This window comes from Ranitomeya imitator, chromosome 2, assembly GCF_032444005.1.
Source record: "Ranitomeya imitator isolate aRanImi1 chromosome 2, aRanImi1.pri, whole genome shotgun sequence".
In the NCBI taxonomy this organism is placed as follows: Eukaryota; Metazoa; Chordata; class Amphibia; order Anura; family Dendrobatidae; genus Ranitomeya; species Ranitomeya imitator.
This window is the reverse complement of record NC_091283.1, coordinates 327,273,081-327,291,278: the sequence shown is the minus strand read 5'-3', so window position 1 is coordinate 327,291,278 and position 18,198 is coordinate 327,273,081. Positions and strand designations below refer to the sequence as shown.

Below are 18,198 nucleotides of genomic sequence, written 5' to 3'. Positions count from 1 at the left end.
GGGGCCTCATTTGGTAGATGGCACAATCTATTTGCAACACTGTAACAAAGGCCTAATTCGGGCCTGCATCTTAACACACCTGTAGCAACCAGCAAAGACTGATTGATTGCATATTGGATGCAATACAATGCTTGACATACATAGGTGAAAGCAAGGCCAAGGTAAGGCACCCAAAATGTTGCAAATGGTCACGTGACATCGAGCAAAATGCTACCTGTGGCATCTGAAAGGTGCTTTTTCCACCCTGAAAAGAATTCACGGGAAGGGTTAAAAGGCAATTTGCGCTGATTTCAATTCCATCTGTTTTTGGAAACCGGATCAGAGGAGGAGTGCACTGAAAACTAAAAATCCATTTAATAGATCATGGTCCCCAAATAGGGGCCGTATCAGATATGAAACTGATAAGAACAGATACTACCACTAACCAGATCTTGAGCGGCGGCGACGACGACGGATGGAAAGGCAAGCGTCTACATCTTCTAAAGAGAGTTCTAAACCTTTAATTTGCTGCGCCGATTTCAATTCAATCTGTTTTTAGAAACCGGATCAGAGAAGGGGTGCACTGATCCCGGAGACACTGCAATAACGGGGCAATGCATGGAGTGGACAGAGCAAGCTCCAGTTCCAGCTCCCTGTTCTAAAAATCCATTTAATAGATCATGGTCCCCACATAGGGGACGTATCAGATATTAAACTGATAAGAACAGATAAGGTTTCAACATGATATTTATTAAGTCATATACAAAGAACATGACATAACATTATTTACAGCGAGTATAAAAACCATTCCAGAAAGAACAAATCATTCAGTACAAAATAGTGTTCCACATATAAAAATTCCATCTCTTATTTGCCTCCTGTCTACCCACATCTTTGATATCTTTTAAATAATAAATATACATTTCACTAAAAATTATTCTGATACAGTCATTTATGGAAATAAAATCACGTTTAAACAATAAAATGTTTCTGACCTTCCATAAAGCACTCTTTGCACAATTTATTATGCACCAACATATCTTGTTTTGATGCAAGGTGGGGCAATTAAAAAGTCCATATAAAACATACTCGTGGTTAACCCCTTCAAGACCCAGCCTATTTTGACCTTAAAGACCTTGCCGTTTTTTGCAATTCTGACCAGTGTCCCTTTATGAGGTAATAACTCAGGAACGCTTCAACGGATCCTAGCGGTTCTGAGATTGTTTTTTCGTGACATATTGGGCTTCATGTTAGTGGTAAATTTAGGTCAATAAATTCTGCATTTATTTGTGATAAACACGGAAATTTGGCGAAAATTTTGAAAATTTCGCAATTTTCACATTTTGAATTTTTATTCTGTTAAACCAGAGAGATATGTGACACAAAATAGTTAATAAATAACATTTCCCACATGTTTACTTTACATCAGCACAATTTTGGAAACAAAATTTTTTTTTGTTAGGAAGTTATAAGGGTTAAAATTCGACCAGCGATTTGTCATTTTTACAACGAAATTTACAAAACCATTTTTTTTAGGGACCACCTCACATTTGAAGTCAATTTGAGGGGTCTATATGGCTGAAAATACCCAAAAGTGACACCATTCTAAAAACTGCACCCCTCAAGGTACTCAAAACCACATTCAAGAAGTTTATTAACCCTTCAGGTGCTTCACAGAAGCAGAAGCAACATGGAAGGAAAAAATGAACATTTAACTTTTTAGTCACAAAAATTATCTTTTAGCAACAATTTTTTTATTTTCCCAATGGTAAAAGGAGAAACTGAACCACGAAAGTTGTTGTCCAATTTGTCCTGAGTACGCTGATACCTCATATGTGGGGGTAAACCACTGTTTTGGCGCACGGCAGGGCTTGGAAGGGAAGGAGCGCCATTTGACTTTTTGAATCAAAAATTGGCTCCACTCTTTAGCGGACACCATGTCACGTTTGGAGAGCCCCCGTGTGCCTAAAAATTGGAGCTCCCCCACAAGTGACCCCATTTTGGAAACTAGACGCCCCAAGGAACTTATCTAGATGCATAGTGAGCACTTTGAACCCCCAGGTGCTTCACAAATTGATCCGTAAAAATGAAAAAGTACTTTTTTTTCGCAAAAAAATTCTTTTAGCCTCAATTTTTTCATTTTCACATGGGCAACAGGATAAAATGGATCCTAAAATGTGTTGGGCAATTTCTCCTGAGTACACCAATACCTCACATGTGGAGGTAAACCACTGTTTGGGCACATGGTAAGGCTCGGAAGGGAAGGAGCGCCATTTGACTTTTTGAATGAAAAATTATTTCCATCGTTAGCGGACACCATGTCGCGTTTGGATAGCTCCTGTGTGCCTAAACATTGGCGCTCCCCCACAAGTGACCCCATTTTGGAAACTAGACCCCCCAAGGAACTTATTTAGATGCCTAGTGAGCACTTTAAACCCTCAGGTGCTTCACAAATTGATCTGTAAAAATGAAAAAGTAATTTTTTTTCACAAAAAAATTCTTTTCGCCTCAATTTTTTCATTTTCACATGGGCAGTAGGATAAAATGGATCATAAAATTTGTTGGGCAATTTCTCCCGAGTACGCCGATACCTCATATGTGGGGGTAAACCACTGTTTGGGCACTCGGCAGGGCTCGGAAGGGAAGGCGCGCCATTTGACTTTTTGAATGGAAAATTAGCTCCAATTGTTAGCGGACACCATGTCGCGTTTGGAGAGCCCCTGTGTGCCTAAACATTGGAGCTCCCCCACAAGTGACCCCATTTTGGAAACTAGACCCCCCAAGGAACTTATCTAGATGCATATTGAGCACTTTAAACCCCCAGGTGCTTCACAGAAGTTTATAACGCAGAGCCATGAAAATAAAAAATAATTTTTCTTTCCTCAAAAATGATTTTTTAGCCTGGAATTTCCTATTTTGCCAAGGATAATAGGAGAAATTGGACCCCAAATATTGTTGTCCAGTTTGTCCTGAGTACGCTGATACCCCATATGTGGGGGTAAACCACTGTTTGGGCGCACGGCAGGGCTCGGAAGGGATGGCACGCCATTTGGCTTTTTAAATGGAAAATTAGCTCCAATCATTAGCGGACACCATGTCACGTTTGGAGAGCCCCTGTGTGCCTAAACATTGGAGATCCCCCAGAAATGACACCATTTTAGAAACTAGACCCCCAAAGGAACTAATCTAGATGTGTGGTGAGGACTTTGAACCCCCAAGTGCTTCACAGAAGTTTATAACGCAGAGCCATGAAAAAAAAAAAAAAATTATTTTCTCAATAATGATCTTTTAGCCTGCAATTTTTTATTTTCCCAAGGGTAACAGGAGAAATTTGACCCCAAAAGTTGTTGTCCAGTTTCTCCTGAGTACGCTGATACCCCATATGTGGGGGTAAATCACTGTTTGGGCACATGCCGGGGCTCGGAAGTGAAGTAGTGACGTTTTGAAATGCAGACTTTGATGGAATGCTCTGTGGGCGTCACGTTGCATTTGCAGAGCCCCTGATGTGGCTTAACAGTAGAAACCCCCCACAAGTGACCCCATTTTGGAAACTAGACCCCCAAAGGAACTTATCTTGATGTGTGGTGAGCACTTTGAACCCCCAAGTGCTTCATAGAAGTTTATAATGCAGAGCCGTGAAAATAATAAATACGTTTTCTTTCCTCAAAAATAATTATTTAGCCCAGAATTTTTTAATTTTCCCAAGGGTAACAGGAGAAATTTGACCCCAATATTTGTTGTCCAGTTTCTCCTGAGTACGGTGATACCCCATATGTGGGGGTAAACTACTGTTTGGGCACATGCCGGGGCTTGGAATTGAAGTAGTGACGTTTTGAAATGCAGACTTTGATGGAATGCTCTGCGGGCGTCACGTTGCGTTTGCAGAGCCCCTGATGTGCCTAAACAGTAGAAACCCCCCACAAGTGACCCCATTTTGGAAACTAGACCCTGAAAGGAACTTATCTAGATGTGTGGTGAGCACTTTGAACCCCCAAGTGCTTCATAGAAGTTTATAATGCAGAGCCGTGAAAATAATAAATACGTTTTCTTTCCTCAAAAATAATTATTTAGCCCAGAATTTTTTATTTTCCCAAGGGTTACAGGAGAAATTGGACCCCAAAAGTTGTTGTCCAGTTTCTCCTGAGTACGCTGATACCCCATATGTGGGGTAAACCACTGTTTGGGCACACGTCGGGGCTCAGAAGGGAAGTAGTGACTTTTGAAATGCAGACTTTGATGGAATGGTCTGCGGGTGTCACGTTGCGTTTGCAGAGCCCCTGGTGTGCCTAAACAGTAGAAACCCCCCACAAGTGACCCCATTTTAGAAACTAGACCCCCCAAGGAACTTATCTAGATATGTGGTGAGCACTTTGAACCCCCAAGTGCTTCACAGACGTTTACAACGCAGAGCCGTGAAAATAAAAAATCATTTTTCTTTCCTCAAAAATTATGTTTTAGCAAGCATTTTTTTAGATTCACAAGGGTAACAGGAGAAATTGGACCCCAGTAATTGTTGCGCAGTTTGTCCTGAGTATGCTGGTACCCCATATGTGGGGGTAAACCACTGTTTGGGCACACGTCAGGGCTCGGAAGTGAGGGAGCACCATTTGACTTTTTGAATACGAGATTGGCTGGAATCAATGGTGGTGCCATGTTGCGTTTGGAGACCCCTGATGTGCCTAAACAGTGGAAACCCCTCAATTCTAACTCCAACACTAACCCCAACACACCCCTAACCCTAATCCCAACTGTAGCCATAATCCTAATCACAACCCTAACCCCAACACACCCCTAACCACAACACTAACCCCAACACACCCCTAACCCTAACCACAACCCTAATTCCAACCCTAACCCTAAGGCTATGTGCCCACGTTGCGGATTCGTGTGAGATATTTCCGCACCATTTTTGAAAAATCTGCGGGTAAAAGGCACTGTGTTTTACCTGCGGATTTTCCGCGGATTTCCAGTGTTTTTTGTGCGGATTTCACCTGCGGATTCCTATTGAGGAACAGGTGTAAAACGCTGCGGAATCCGCACAAAGAATTGACATGCTGCGGAAAATACAACGCAGCGTTTCCGCGCGGTATTTTCCGCACCATGGGCACAGCGGATTTGGTTTTTCATATGTTTACATGGTACTGTAAACCTGATGGAACACTGCTGCGAATCCGCAGCCAAATCCGCACCGTGTGCACATGGCCTAATTCTAAAGGTATGTGCACACGCTGCGGAAAACGCTGCGGATCCGCAGCAGTTTCCCATGAGTGTACAGTTCAATGTAAACCTATGGGAAACAAAAATCGCTGTGCACATGCTGCGGAAAAACTGCACGGAAACGCAGCGGTTTACATTCCGCAGCATGTCACTTCTTTGTGCGGATTCCGCAGCGGTTTTACAACTGCTCCAATAGAAAATCGCAATTGTAAAACCGCAGTGAAATGCGCAGAAAAAAACGCGGTAAATCCGCCATAAATCCGCAGCGGTTTAGCACTGCGGATTTATCAAATCCGCAGCGGAAAAATCCGCAGAGGACCAGAATACGTGTGCACATTCCTAACCCTAACCCTAGCCCTAACCCTAGCCCTAACCCTAGCCCTAACCCTACCCCTACCCCTAACCCTAACCCTACCCCTAACCCTACCCCTAACCCTACCCCTAACCCTAACCCTAACCCTACCCCTACCCCTACCCCTAACCCTATTCTAACATTAGTGGAAAAAAAAAATTTCTTTATTTTTTTATTGTCCCTACCTATGGGGGTGACAAAGGGGGGGGGGTCATTTATTATTTTTTTTATTTTGATCACTGAGATAGATTATATCTCAGTGATCAAAATGCACTTTGGAACGAATCTGCCGGCCGGCAGATTCGGCGGGCGCACTGCGCATGCGCCCGCCATTTTGGAAGATGGCGGCGCCCGGGAGAAGACGGACGGGACCACGGCTGGATCGGTAAGTATGATAGGGTGGGGTGGGACCACGGGGGGGGGATCGGAGCACGGGGGGGGGAATCGGAGCGCGGGAGGGGTGGAACGGAGCGCGGGGGGCGTGGAACGGAGCACGGGGGGGCTGGAATGGAGCACGGGGGGGTGGAACGGAGCACGGGGGGGTGGATCGGAGTGCAGGGGGGGTGATTGGAGCACGGGGGGGTGATTGGAGCACGGGGGGAGCGGACACGAGCACGGGGGGGAGCGGAGCACAGGGCGGAGGGGAGCCGGAGCAGTGTACCGGCCAGATCGGGGGGGTGGGGGGGCGATTGGAGGGGTTGGGTGGGGGCACACTAGTATTTCCAGCCATGGCCGATGATATTTCAGCATCGGCCATGGCTGGATTGTAATATTTCACCCGTTATAATGGGTGAAATATTACAAATCGCTCTGATTGGCAGTTTCACTTTCAACAGCCAATCAGAGCGATCGTAGCCACGAGGGGGTGAAGCCACCCCCCCTGGGCTAAACTACCACTCCCCCTGTCCCTGCAGATCGGGTGAAATGGGAGTTAACCCTTTCACCCGATCTGCAGGGACGCGATCTTTCCATGACGCCGCATAGGCGTCATGGGTCGGAATGGCACCGACTTTCATGACGCCTACGTGGCGTCATGGGTCGGGAAGGGGTTAAAATCTCTCAACCCACAAACCCATTTTAAAAGCACCCCTAATTTTTTCCACAGTTCTTGAGCGTAGCAGCAGTCCCAGAACAGGTGTAGCACAGTCTCACTGCTCACACATGAGTCCCTTGGACATTTTGCTCGTGCCACCAGGCCCCTTCGGTGCTGGAAGTCTCTAGTAGGGAGGCACTGGTGTACGGACATCCAGGCAAGATCTTTATGCACATTTGCAAGAAATTTCCCATACACGTTTCTCCACACGCGCTTAGATCTGTTCCATGAGAAGTTAATTACCTCCGACACTCCTTCTACTCTCCTTAGATGAGTCATTAATCTCCTGCGATCTTTAAAAAGGTCCGAGTCCAAGTTCGTTAAATCATATTTCCTGCATACTTTCTCTAAAATACTAAGGTGCTTAGGTGGGCGTAATAAAACAGGCGAGGATAGAGATGGCCGAAGCCATCTCTTAAAAACATAACCACAAGTATACTTTAAAAACTGACTAAAAACACTATTTGAATTAAAAAGCTTAAAGTAGAAACAGAAGAAATTTATGTATAAAAACCTGGTCAAATCTGGGACATCTTTGCCACCATTTTGATGTCTCTTATACATTTCTGTGCGCTTTAATTTCTCCATCTTTGAGCCCCAAATAAACATAAAAATACAACGGGTCAGTTTTCTAAGCATTAAATCAGAGGGAGGGTACACCATCGCAACATATAACATCATTGGTAATAAAATGGACTTGATAATTAAAACTTTCCCTTCGATTGACAAACTCCGCAAGTTCCAGAAAGATAATTTCTTCACCATTTTTCCTTGTACCTCCTCCCAACTTTCCCTCCCATCATTTTCTTTATTAAAAGTGATACCTAAAATCTTTACATTATCCTGTTTCATTTTGACCGCTGGTAGGTCAACAACATCCCAAGTACCAATTGTCAAACACTCTGTTTTATTAAAATTTAACTTAAAACCCGAGGCCTGACTAAAAAAACTGGTACACCTCACCACCCTCCGGAGAGAAGCAGGGTCCGTGCAGATGGCGGTGACATCATCCATGTATCCAAAGACTTTAATTTGAGCCCCTCCTCCACCGGGAACAGGGACCCCTCGAATTACTTTATCTTTCCTGATCTGGCATAATAAAGGCTCCATTGCACAAATAAACAGGATTGGGGAGAGCGGGCACCCTTGCTTCACTCCGGATTCCAGCGGTATCTCACCTGTTAAAAAACCATTCACAGAGACTTGACTAAAAGAATTCTTGTATAAAACCATAATACGAGACACAATAAAATCTGGGATCGCCATCTTCTTTAAAACACTAAAAAGATACTTATGTGATACCCTGTCGAACGCCTTCTCAAAGTCTAGCGCCAACAGGGCTACATTTTGACCACGGTCTTTAGAATACCATATTGTGTCTCTAATAACATTTAAAACTTCAGTAATACTCCTTCCTGGCACACTACACACTTGTTCAGGTTGTATTAACTTGTCAATTACTGTTTTAAGCCGGCATGCAATAATTTTAGCAAACACCTTATAGTCCATATTAAGTAGGGTTATAGGCCTCCAATTTGCGAGGTCCTCACGGGTCCCTTTTTTCTTAAAAATCAAGGACACTATCCCCCTCCTCCATCCCTTCGGCAACTGTTCACACACAAACACTTCTTTAAAAATGTCTAAAAGATCATCTTTTAAAATATCCCAGAAAGTCAGATAAAATTCTACAGGAAGACCATCCGCACCTGGGGCTTTGCCCTTTGAAAAACTCTTAAAAACACTAAAAAGTTCTTCTAGGCTAAAATCCCGAGCTAAAAAGTCCTGATCTGACTGACTAAGTTTGACATCTAAAATATTAAGAGCATCACGTAAAAAAGAAAGATCTATGCTTTTCTCGCTAAAAAGAAGTTGGTAAAAATCAGTTGCCACTTTTTTCATCCCTTCTATAGTAGATTCTCCATCAAGGCAGGTTATTATCTCCTTTCTCTCCATTGCTTTTTTAAAAAAGAAGCGGGTACATTTTTCATCTTATTCTAATTGCTGCATTCTTGAATTAAAAATTATTTCTCTCCCCTTTTGCTCTAAAACTGTACATATCTGCGCCTTTAGGCTAGCAATATCAGCATCTACTTCAAATCCTATTTCTTTAAATTTATAAAGTGTTTGCAGTTCAGTATTTAAATTAGAATAAAAACATTTTTTCTGCCTTGCCTTCTTCCTACCTGCTGCAATAAAGAAAAGCCCAATTTTATCTTTAATATTTTCCCACCAAGACAGCATCTTTATGTAAGGAGGCCTATGCTGCCTCCACTTTTGGTAGGCTACACAAAAATCCGACCTTATTTGAGGATCCTCCAGCAGATGAGCCCTCAAACGCCACAGTCCCTTATTTATTCTCTGCTCTCCTTGGTACTCAATCTGTAATTTTAAAATTTTATGATCGGAAAATAAATTAGACATAAGATCAAACGTTACCGGCTTAAAATACATAGATAAAAACATAAAATCGATCCTGGAGGCCACTCCCCGACCGGACCATGTAAAACCTGGGTCCGTCGGCGAAAGCGACCTCCAGGCATCGCACAACTTAAAATCAGCCTGGATGTTTTTGAGCATATAACAAGATTTATCCAGTTTACAGAGCGGGTCTCCTCCCTCTCGGCGCTCGTTCACATGGAGGCAGTTAAAGTCCCCACCTATCAGGAGAGGAGAAGACCCAACACAAAACACAGGCAATAACGCAAATAACTGGATATGCTCCTGCTTATAAGGAGATGCATACACATTAATTATACGGAAGTTGAAGCCATTTATGTGTGCATGAACTAATATTGCCCTGCCTGGCTCAATCTCCGTAACAGAAGAAATTACAATATTGTTACCACGACAGAGCAAACCTACTCCAGCAGCTTTGTGAATATTTGAGCCAGACCATACTGACGGGCCCAACTTCCAGTCCTTTTTTAACTCTTCATATTGTAGTGCATGCTGTAGGCCACACTCTTGCAATAGACATACATCAAAATCTACTGTCTCCAAATACTGAAAAAGAGCAGCCCTGCGGACAGGACTCTAAAGACCTCACGTTTAGTGAGACACATATTATAGATGGCATGTAAATCACGTTGGGAAAGCAGCATCCGTAATCATATTGTCCTCTTCTGGATTTTGACCCACAACCTCCTCCAGGATTCCAGGTGACGGGGAGTCAAAAGATATAATGTGACAAGGGTCCGAGGACGAGACTGGGTACCCCGTCTTTCTCAACCATATCTCTCCTTCTTCTAAGGTGACATCAGGTGACTCTGGATTGACCTCTGGGATAACCTCTGCCCGAATCTTCTTCCCGCTAGGCTCAAGCAGGTCACTAAAACAATCCTCTTCAGCCACTGCGACGTGACCTCTCTCCTCCACGACATCACCTGGAAAAAAACACACTGCGTTCTGCTGGCTCGACTCCCGAGGAATGTCTGGGGCCTTCGCAGCCGGGCCCCCCAGCACCAACATACTGGGGGCACCCTGCTCCAACCCAACAGACTCATGAACATGGCCAGGGGTTTTGGCCTCCGCTGCAAGAGCGGCAGGACCCCTTGGCCTCGACTCCCGAACCTCCGACTCCACAGCCCGCTCATCAGAAGGGGCTAAAAGATGGATAGGCAAACCATGAGAGGAGGTACTGGGTTCTTGGGCTCTCCCAGCCCTCACAGAGGACCCAGCAGCCTCTGCATAAGTCTTTGCTCTATTGGGGCAGTTCCGGAACACATGTCCATTATCACCGCAGAGATTGCATCTCCTGCCCAAAGGACAGTCCTTCATTTGGTGCCCATAATTACTACAATTATTGCAGCGGTCCACCTTTCTGTCCTTGCAGGATGCCTGCGTATGTCCCATCTTTCCACAGTTCCTGCATGACATTGGCATTCCAGGATAGAACAAATACCCCCTGCTCTTACCAATAACGAAAGTTGATGGGGGGTGTAACATTCCTCCGAAACGATTGGGGTCTCTTTTCAGGCGAACTAAGAACCTCCTTTTCCCACACCAGAAACCAACTCCGTTCATCACTTCTCCTTGGTATTGTAGCTCATCACAGTACCGCTTTAAGTAGGTGGCGATGTCATCTACGTCCACATAAGGGTTGGGGAAGTGAGCCACCACAGGGATTTCATCATAGGCAAATAGGAGACAAAAGGTTAGGTCATCAAGCTCATCCATGTAAGAGTTCTCATTTACCTTTTGCACCAGTTGTTGACAGCATCCCTGGTTCTTAAAGGTGATGGTGTAGGTTCCTTTAAATTCATTGTCCTGGAAACAGAAGATGTCACTCCTCTCAAACTCCAAGACTCCAAGCAAGAACTTATGGCAGATGAAAGACAGGTTCTTCTCCCTCCGAGCACTTTCACTGACTTCAATCCTCACGGTATTCTTCATCCGGGATTCCCCCGATGCATAGGATAGCAAAGCCGGCATTCTTCACAAGGAAAACCACACCGACTGTAAGAAAAGGCATAAACCTTTAGGGGATCCCTTCTCGTTGTCCACGGACTAATTCTCTCTCCCAATAGCAGCAGGGGGGTGAAGTCCCTCCGAAGAGGAACGATCCCCCCAGGCCAAGAGAGAGGGTACCGAGAGCACCTAACCCGACCAGATCGCACAGGTAAACCTGATTGATCTAAGCCGTTTCAGGCCGGGAAGCGGATGCCTGAAATGCTTTGCCTCTTCGGCTGCACCGAGGCCTGCAACCGACACCAATTGTGGAGAGATGGCAAACAATTGCCGCAGGGAACACATTTCCAGAAACTCTGTGTGTTCAAGGAGTGCACAACGCGTTTTGCATAATCTGCATAACTCCGCTTATCTTAAGCCACTCTCCATCCCCTATTGTTCAGAGTGCAAAGATGCAAATTTCCTCTTCTGAGAAAAAGAGGACTTAACCCCTTCCCGACCCATGACGCCACGTAGGCGTCATGAAAGTCGGTGCCAATCCGACCCATGACGCCTATGTGGCGTCATGGAAAGATCGCGTCCCTGCAGATCGGGTGAAAGGGTTAACTCCCATTTCACCCGATCTGCAGGGACAGGGGGAGTGGTAGTTTAGCCCAGGGGGGTGGCTTCACCCCCCCCCCCGTGGCTATGATCGCTCTGATTGGCTGTTGAAAGTGAAACTGCCAATCAGAGCGATTTGTAATTTTACATCCAGCCATGGCCGATGCTGCAATATCATCGGCCATGGCTGGAAACAGTAATGTGCCCCCACCCCACCCCACCGATCGCCCCCCCAGCCCTCCGATCTGTCCGGTACACTGCTCCGGCTCCCCTCTGTCCTGTGCTCCGCTCCCCCCGTGCTCTTGTCCGCTCCCCCCGTGCTCCAATCACCCCCCCGTGCTCCAATCACCCCCCCTGCACTCCGATCCACCCCCCGTGCATCATCCACCCCCGTGCTCCGATCCACCCCCCCGTGCTCCGTTCAACCACCCCCGTGCTCCGTTCCACCCCCCGCGCTCCGATCCACCCCCCCATGCTCCGCTCCCCCCGCCGTGCTCCTCCCCACCCCATCATACTTACCGATCCTGCCGGGGTCCATGGTTAGATGAAAGCTATGACTGGGCAGTTAACTTACAGGGTTACAGTCTGTTTAGAAAGGATCGTAAAAATCGGAGAGGAGGAGGGGTTTGTCTCTATGTAAAGTCTTGTCTAAAGTCCACTTTAACCCCTTCCCGACCCATGACGCCACTTAGGCGTCATGAAAGTCGGTGCCAATCCGACCCATGACGCCTATGTGGCGTCATGGAAAGATCGCGTCCCTGCAGGCCGGGTGAAAGGGTTAACTCCCATTTCACCCGATCTGCAGGGACAGGGGGAGTGGTAGTTTAGCCCAGGGGGGGTGGCTTCACCCCCTCGTGGCTACGATCGCTCTGATTGGCTGTTGAAAGTGAAACTGCCAATCAGAGCGATTTGTAATATTTCACCTATTATAACTGGTGAAATATTACAATCCAGCCATGGCCGATGCTGCAATATCATCGGCCATGGCTGGAAATACTAATGTGCCCCCACCCCACCCCTCCGATCGCCCCCCCAGCCCTCCGATCTGCCCGGTACACTGCCCCGCTCCCCTCCGTCCTGTGCTCCGCTCCCCCCCGTGCTCTTGTCCGCTCACCCCCGTGCTCCAATCACCCCCCCGTGCTCCAATCACCCCCCCTGCACTCCGATCCACCCCCCCCCGGTGCTCCGTTTCACCCCCCGTGCTCCATTCCAGCCCCCCCGTGCTCCGTTCCACGCCCCCGTGCTCCGTTCCACCCCTCCCGCGCTCCGATTACCCCCCCGTGCTCCGATCCCCCCCCCCGTGGTCCACCCCCACCCCATCATACTTACCGATCCAGCCGGGGTCCCGTCCGTCTTCTCCCTGGGCACCGCCATCTTCCAAAATGGCGGGCGCATGCGCAGTGCGCCCGCCGAATCTGCCGGCTGGCAGATTCGCTCCAAAGTGCATTTTGATCACTGAGATAGATTATATCTCAGTGATCAAAATAAAAAAAAAATAATAAATGACCCCCCCCCCCCTTTGTCACCCCCATAGGTAGGGACAATAAAAAAAATAAAGAATTTTTTTTTTCCACTAATGTTAGAATAGGGTTAGGGTTAGGGGTAGGGTTAGGGTTAGGGTTAGGGGTAGGGTTAGGGGTAGGGTTAGGGGTAGGGTTAGGGGTAGGGTTAGGGGTAGGGTTAGGGTTAGGGTTAGGGGTAGGGTTAGGGTTAGGGGTAGGGTTAGGGGTAGGGTTAGGGGTAGGGTTAGGGGTAGGGTTAGGGTTAGGGTTTCGGTATGTGCACACGTATTCTGGTCCTCTGCGGATTTTTCCGCTGCGGATTTGATAAATCCGCAGTGCTAAACCGCTGCGGATTTATGGTGGATTTACCGCGTTTTTTTCTGCGCATTTCACTGCGGTTTTACAACTGCGATTTTCTATTGGAGCAGTTGTAAAACCGCTGCGGAATCCGCACAAAGAAGTGACATGCTGCGGAATGTAAACCGCTGCGTTTCCGTGCAGTTTTTCCGCAGCATGTGTACAGCGATTTTTGTTTCCCGTAGGTTTACATTGAACTGTAAACTCATGGGAAACTGCTGCGGATCCGCAGCGTTTTCCGCAGCGTGTGCACATACCTTTAGAATTAGGCTATGTGCACACGGTGCGGATTTGGCTGCGGATCTGCAGCGGATTGGCCGCTGCGGATTCGCAGCAGTGTTCCATCAGGTTTACAGTACCATGTAAACCTATGGAAAACCAAATCCGCTGTGCCCATGGTGCGGAAAATACCGCGCGGAAACGCTGCGTTGTATTTTCCACAGCATGTCAATTCTTTGTGCGGATTCCGCAGCGTTTTACACCTGTTCCTCAATAGGAATCCGCAGGTGAAATCCGCACAAAAAACACTGGAAATCCGTGGAAAATCCGCAGGTAAAACGCAGTGCCTTTTACCCGCGGATTTTTCAAAAATGGTGCTGAAAAATCTCATACGAATCCTCAACGTGGGCACATAGCCTTAGGGTTAGGGTTGGAATTAGGGTTGTGGTTAGGGGTGTGATTAGGGTTATGGCTACAGTTGGGATTAGGGTTAGGGGTGTGTTGGGGTTAGTGTTGGAGTTAGAATTGAGGGGTTACCACTGTTTAGGCACATCAGGGGTCTCCAAACGCAACATGGTGCCACCATTGATTCCAGCCAATCTCGTATTCAAAAAGTCAAATGGTGCTCCCTCACTTCCGAGCCCTGACGTGTGCCCAAACAGTGGTTTACCCCCACATATGGGGTACCAGCATACTCAGGACAAACTGCGCAACAATTACTGGGGTCCAATTTCTCCTGTTACCCTTGTGAATCTAAAAAAATGCTTGCTAAAACATAATTTTTGAGGAAAGAAAAATGATTTTTTTATTTTCACGGCTCTGCGTTGTAAACGTCTGTGAAGCACTTGGGGGTTCAAAGTGCTCACCACATATCTAGATAAGTTCCTTGGGGGGTCTAGTTTCTAAAATGGGGTCACTTGTGGGGGTTTCTACTGTTTAGGCACACCAGGGGCTCTGCAAACGCAACGTGACACCCGCAGACCATTCCATCAAAGTCTGCATTTCAAAAGTCACTACTTCCCTTCTGAGCCCCGACGTGTGCCCAAACAGTGGTTTACCCCCACTCATGGGGTATCAGCGTACTCAGGAGAAACTGGACAACAACTTTTGGGGTCCAATTTCTCCTGTAACCCTTGGGAAAATAAAAAATTCTGGGCTAAATAATTATTTTTGAGGAAAGAAAACGTATTTATTATTTTCACGGCTCTGCATTATAAACTTCTATGAAGCACTTGGGGGTTCAAAGTGCTCACCACACATCTAGATAAGTTCCTTTCGGGGTCTAGTTTCCAAAATGGGGTCACTTGTGGGGGGTTTCTACTGTTTAGGCACATCAGGGGCTCTGCAAACGCAACGTGACGCCCGCAGAGCATTCCATCAAAGTCTGCATTTCAAAACGTCACTACTTCAATTCCAAGCCCCGGCATGTGCCCAAACAGTAGTTTACCCCCACATATGGGGTATCACCGTACTCAGGAGAAACTGGACAACAAATATTGGGGTCAAATTTCTCCTGTTACCCTTGGGAAAATTAAAAAATTCTGGGCTAAATAATTATTTTTGAGGAAAGAAAACGTATTTATTATTTTCACGGCTCTGCATTATAAACTTCTATGAAGCGCTTGGGGGTTCAAAGTGCTCACCACACATCTAGATAAGTTCCTTTCGGGGTCTAGTTTCCAAAACGGGGTCACTTGTGGGGGGTTTCTACTGTTAAGCCACATCAGGGGCTCTGCAAACGCAACGTGACGCCCACAGAGCATTCCATCAAAGTCTGCATTTCAAAACGTCACTACTTCACTTCCGAGCCTCGGCATGTGCCCAAACAGTGGTTTACCCCCACAAATGGGGTATCAGCGTACTCAGGAGAAATTGGACAACAACTTTTGGGGTCCAATTTCTTCTGTAACTCTTGGGAAAATAAAAAATTCTGGGCTAAATAAATATTTTTGAGGAAAGAAAACGTATTTATTATTTTCACGGCTCTGCATTATAAACTTCTATGAAGCACTTGGGGGTTCAAAGTGCTCACCACACATCTAGATAAGTTCCTTTGGGGGTCTAGTTTCCAAAATGGGGTCACTTGTGGGGGGTTTCTACTGTTAAGCCACATCAGGGGCTCTGCAAACGCAACGTGACGCCCACAGAGCATTCCATCAAAGTCTGCATTTCAAAACGTCACTACTTCAATTCCGAGCCCCGGCATGTGCCCAAACAGTGATTTACCCCCACATATGGGGTATCAGCGTACTCAGGAGAAACTGGACAACAACTTTTGGGGTCAAATTTCTCCTGTTACCCTTGGGAAAATAAAAAATTGCAGGCTAAAAGATCATTTTTGAGAAAATATTTTTTTTTTTTATTTTCATGGCTCTGCATTATAAACTTCTGTGAAGCACTTGGGGGTTCAAAGTCCTCACCACACATCTAGATTAGTTCCTTTGGGGGTCTAGTTTCCAAAATGGGGTCATTTCTGGGGGATCTCCAATGTTTAGGCACACAGGGGCTCTCCAAACGTGACATGGTGTCCGCTAATGATTGGAGCTAATTTTCCATTTAAAAAGCCAAATGGCGTGCCATCCCTTCCGAGCCCTGCCGTGCGCCCAAACAGTGGTTTACCCCCACATATGGGGTATCAGCGTACTCACGACAAACTGGACAACAATATTTGTGGTCCAATTTCTCCTATTATCCTTGGCAAAATAGGAAATTCCAGGCTAAAAATCATTTTTGAGGAAAGAAAAATTATTTTTTATTTTCATGGCTCTGCGTTATAAACTTCTGTGAAGCACCTGGGGGTTTAAAGTGCTCAATATGCATCTAGATAAGTTAATTGGGGGGTCTAGTTTCCAAAATGGGGTCACTTGTGGGGGAGCTCCAATGTTTAGGCACACAGGGGCTCTCCAAACGCGACATGGTGTCCGCTAACAATTGGAGCTAATTTTCCATTCAAAAAGTCAAATGGCGCGCCTTCCCTTCCGAGCCTTACCATGTGCCCAAACAGTGGTTTACCCCCACATATGAGGTATCGACGTACTCGGGAGAAATTGCCCAACAAATTTTATGATCCATTTTATCCTACTGTCCATGTGAAAATGAAAAAATTGAGGCGAAAAGAATTTTTTTGTGAAAAAAAAGTACTTTTTCATTTTTACAGATCAATTTGTGAAGCACCTGAGGGTTTAAAGTGCTCACTAGGCATCTAAATAAGTTCCTTGGGGGGTCTAGTTTCCAAAATGGGGTCACTTGTGGGGGAGCGCCAATGTTTAGGCACACAGGAGCTATCCAAACGTGACATGGTGTCCGCTAACGATGGAAATAATTTTTCATTCAAAAAGTCAAATGGCGCTCCTTCCCTTCCGAGCCTTACCATGTGCCCAAACAGTGGTTTACCCCCACATGTGAGGTATTGGTGTACTCTGGAGAAATTGCCCAACACATTTTAGGATCCATTTTATCCTGTTGCCCATGTGAAAATGAAAAAATTTAGGCTAAAAGAATTTTTTTGTGAAAAAAAAGTACTTTTTCATTTTTACGGATCAATTTGTGAAGCACCTGGGGGTTCAAAGTGCTCTCTACACATCTAGATAAGTTCCTTGGGGCGTCTAGTTTCCAAAATGGGGTCACTTGTGGGGGAGCTCCAATTTTTAGGCACACGGGGGCTCTCCAAACGTGACATGGTGTCCGCTAAAGAGTGGAGCCAATTTTTAATTCAAAAAGTCAAATGGCGCTCCTTCCCTTCCAAGCCCTGCCGTGCGCCCAAACAGTGGTTTACCCCCACATATGAGGTATCAGCGTACTCAGGACAAATTGGACAACAACTTTCGTGGTTCAGTTTCTCCTTTTACCATTGGGAAAATAAAAAAATTGTTGCTAAAAGATAATTTTTGTGACTAAAAAGTTAAATGTTCATTTTTTCCTTCCATGTTGCTTCTGCTGCTGTGAAGCACCTGAAGGGTTAATAATCTTCTTGAATGTGGTTTTGAGTACCTTGAGGGGTGCAGTTTTTAGAATGGTGTCATTTTTGGGTATTTTCAGCCATATAGACCCCTCAAACTGACTTCAAATGTGAGGTGGTCCCTAAAAAAAATGGTTTTGTAAATTTCGTTGGAAAAATGACAAATCGCTGGTCAAATTTTAACCCTTATAACTTCCTAACAAAAAAAAATTTTGTTTCCAAAATTGTGCTGATGTAAAGTAAACATGTGGGAAATGTTATTTATTAACTATTTTGTGTCACATATCTCTCTGGTTTAACAGAATAAAAATTCAAAATGTGAAAATTGCGAAATTTTCAAAATTTTCGCCAAATTTCCGTTTTTATCACAAATAAACGCAGAATTTATTGACCTAAATTTACCACTAACATGAAGCCCAATATGTCACGAAAAAACAATCTCAGAACCGCTAGGATCCGTTGAAGCGTTCCTTAGTTATTACCTCATAAAGGGACACTGGTCAGAATTGCAAAA

General features: G+C 45.6%; 1 non-coding gene and 1 pseudogene across 1 annotated transcript; both read right to left on the bottom strand.

Moving 5' to 3' along the window:
- Positions 1–324: 324 nt before the first annotated feature.
- Positions 325–460, bottom strand: LOC138668291 (U2 spliceosomal RNA; annotated as a pseudogene).
- A 92-nt stretch (positions 461–552) lies between these two features.
- LOC138668027 (U2 spliceosomal RNA) lies at positions 553–750 on the bottom strand. Its single transcript, XR_011319048.1, has one exon. It is a non-coding gene; the product is annotated as a U2 spliceosomal RNA (small nuclear RNA).
- Positions 751–18,198: the final 17,448 nt, after the last annotated feature.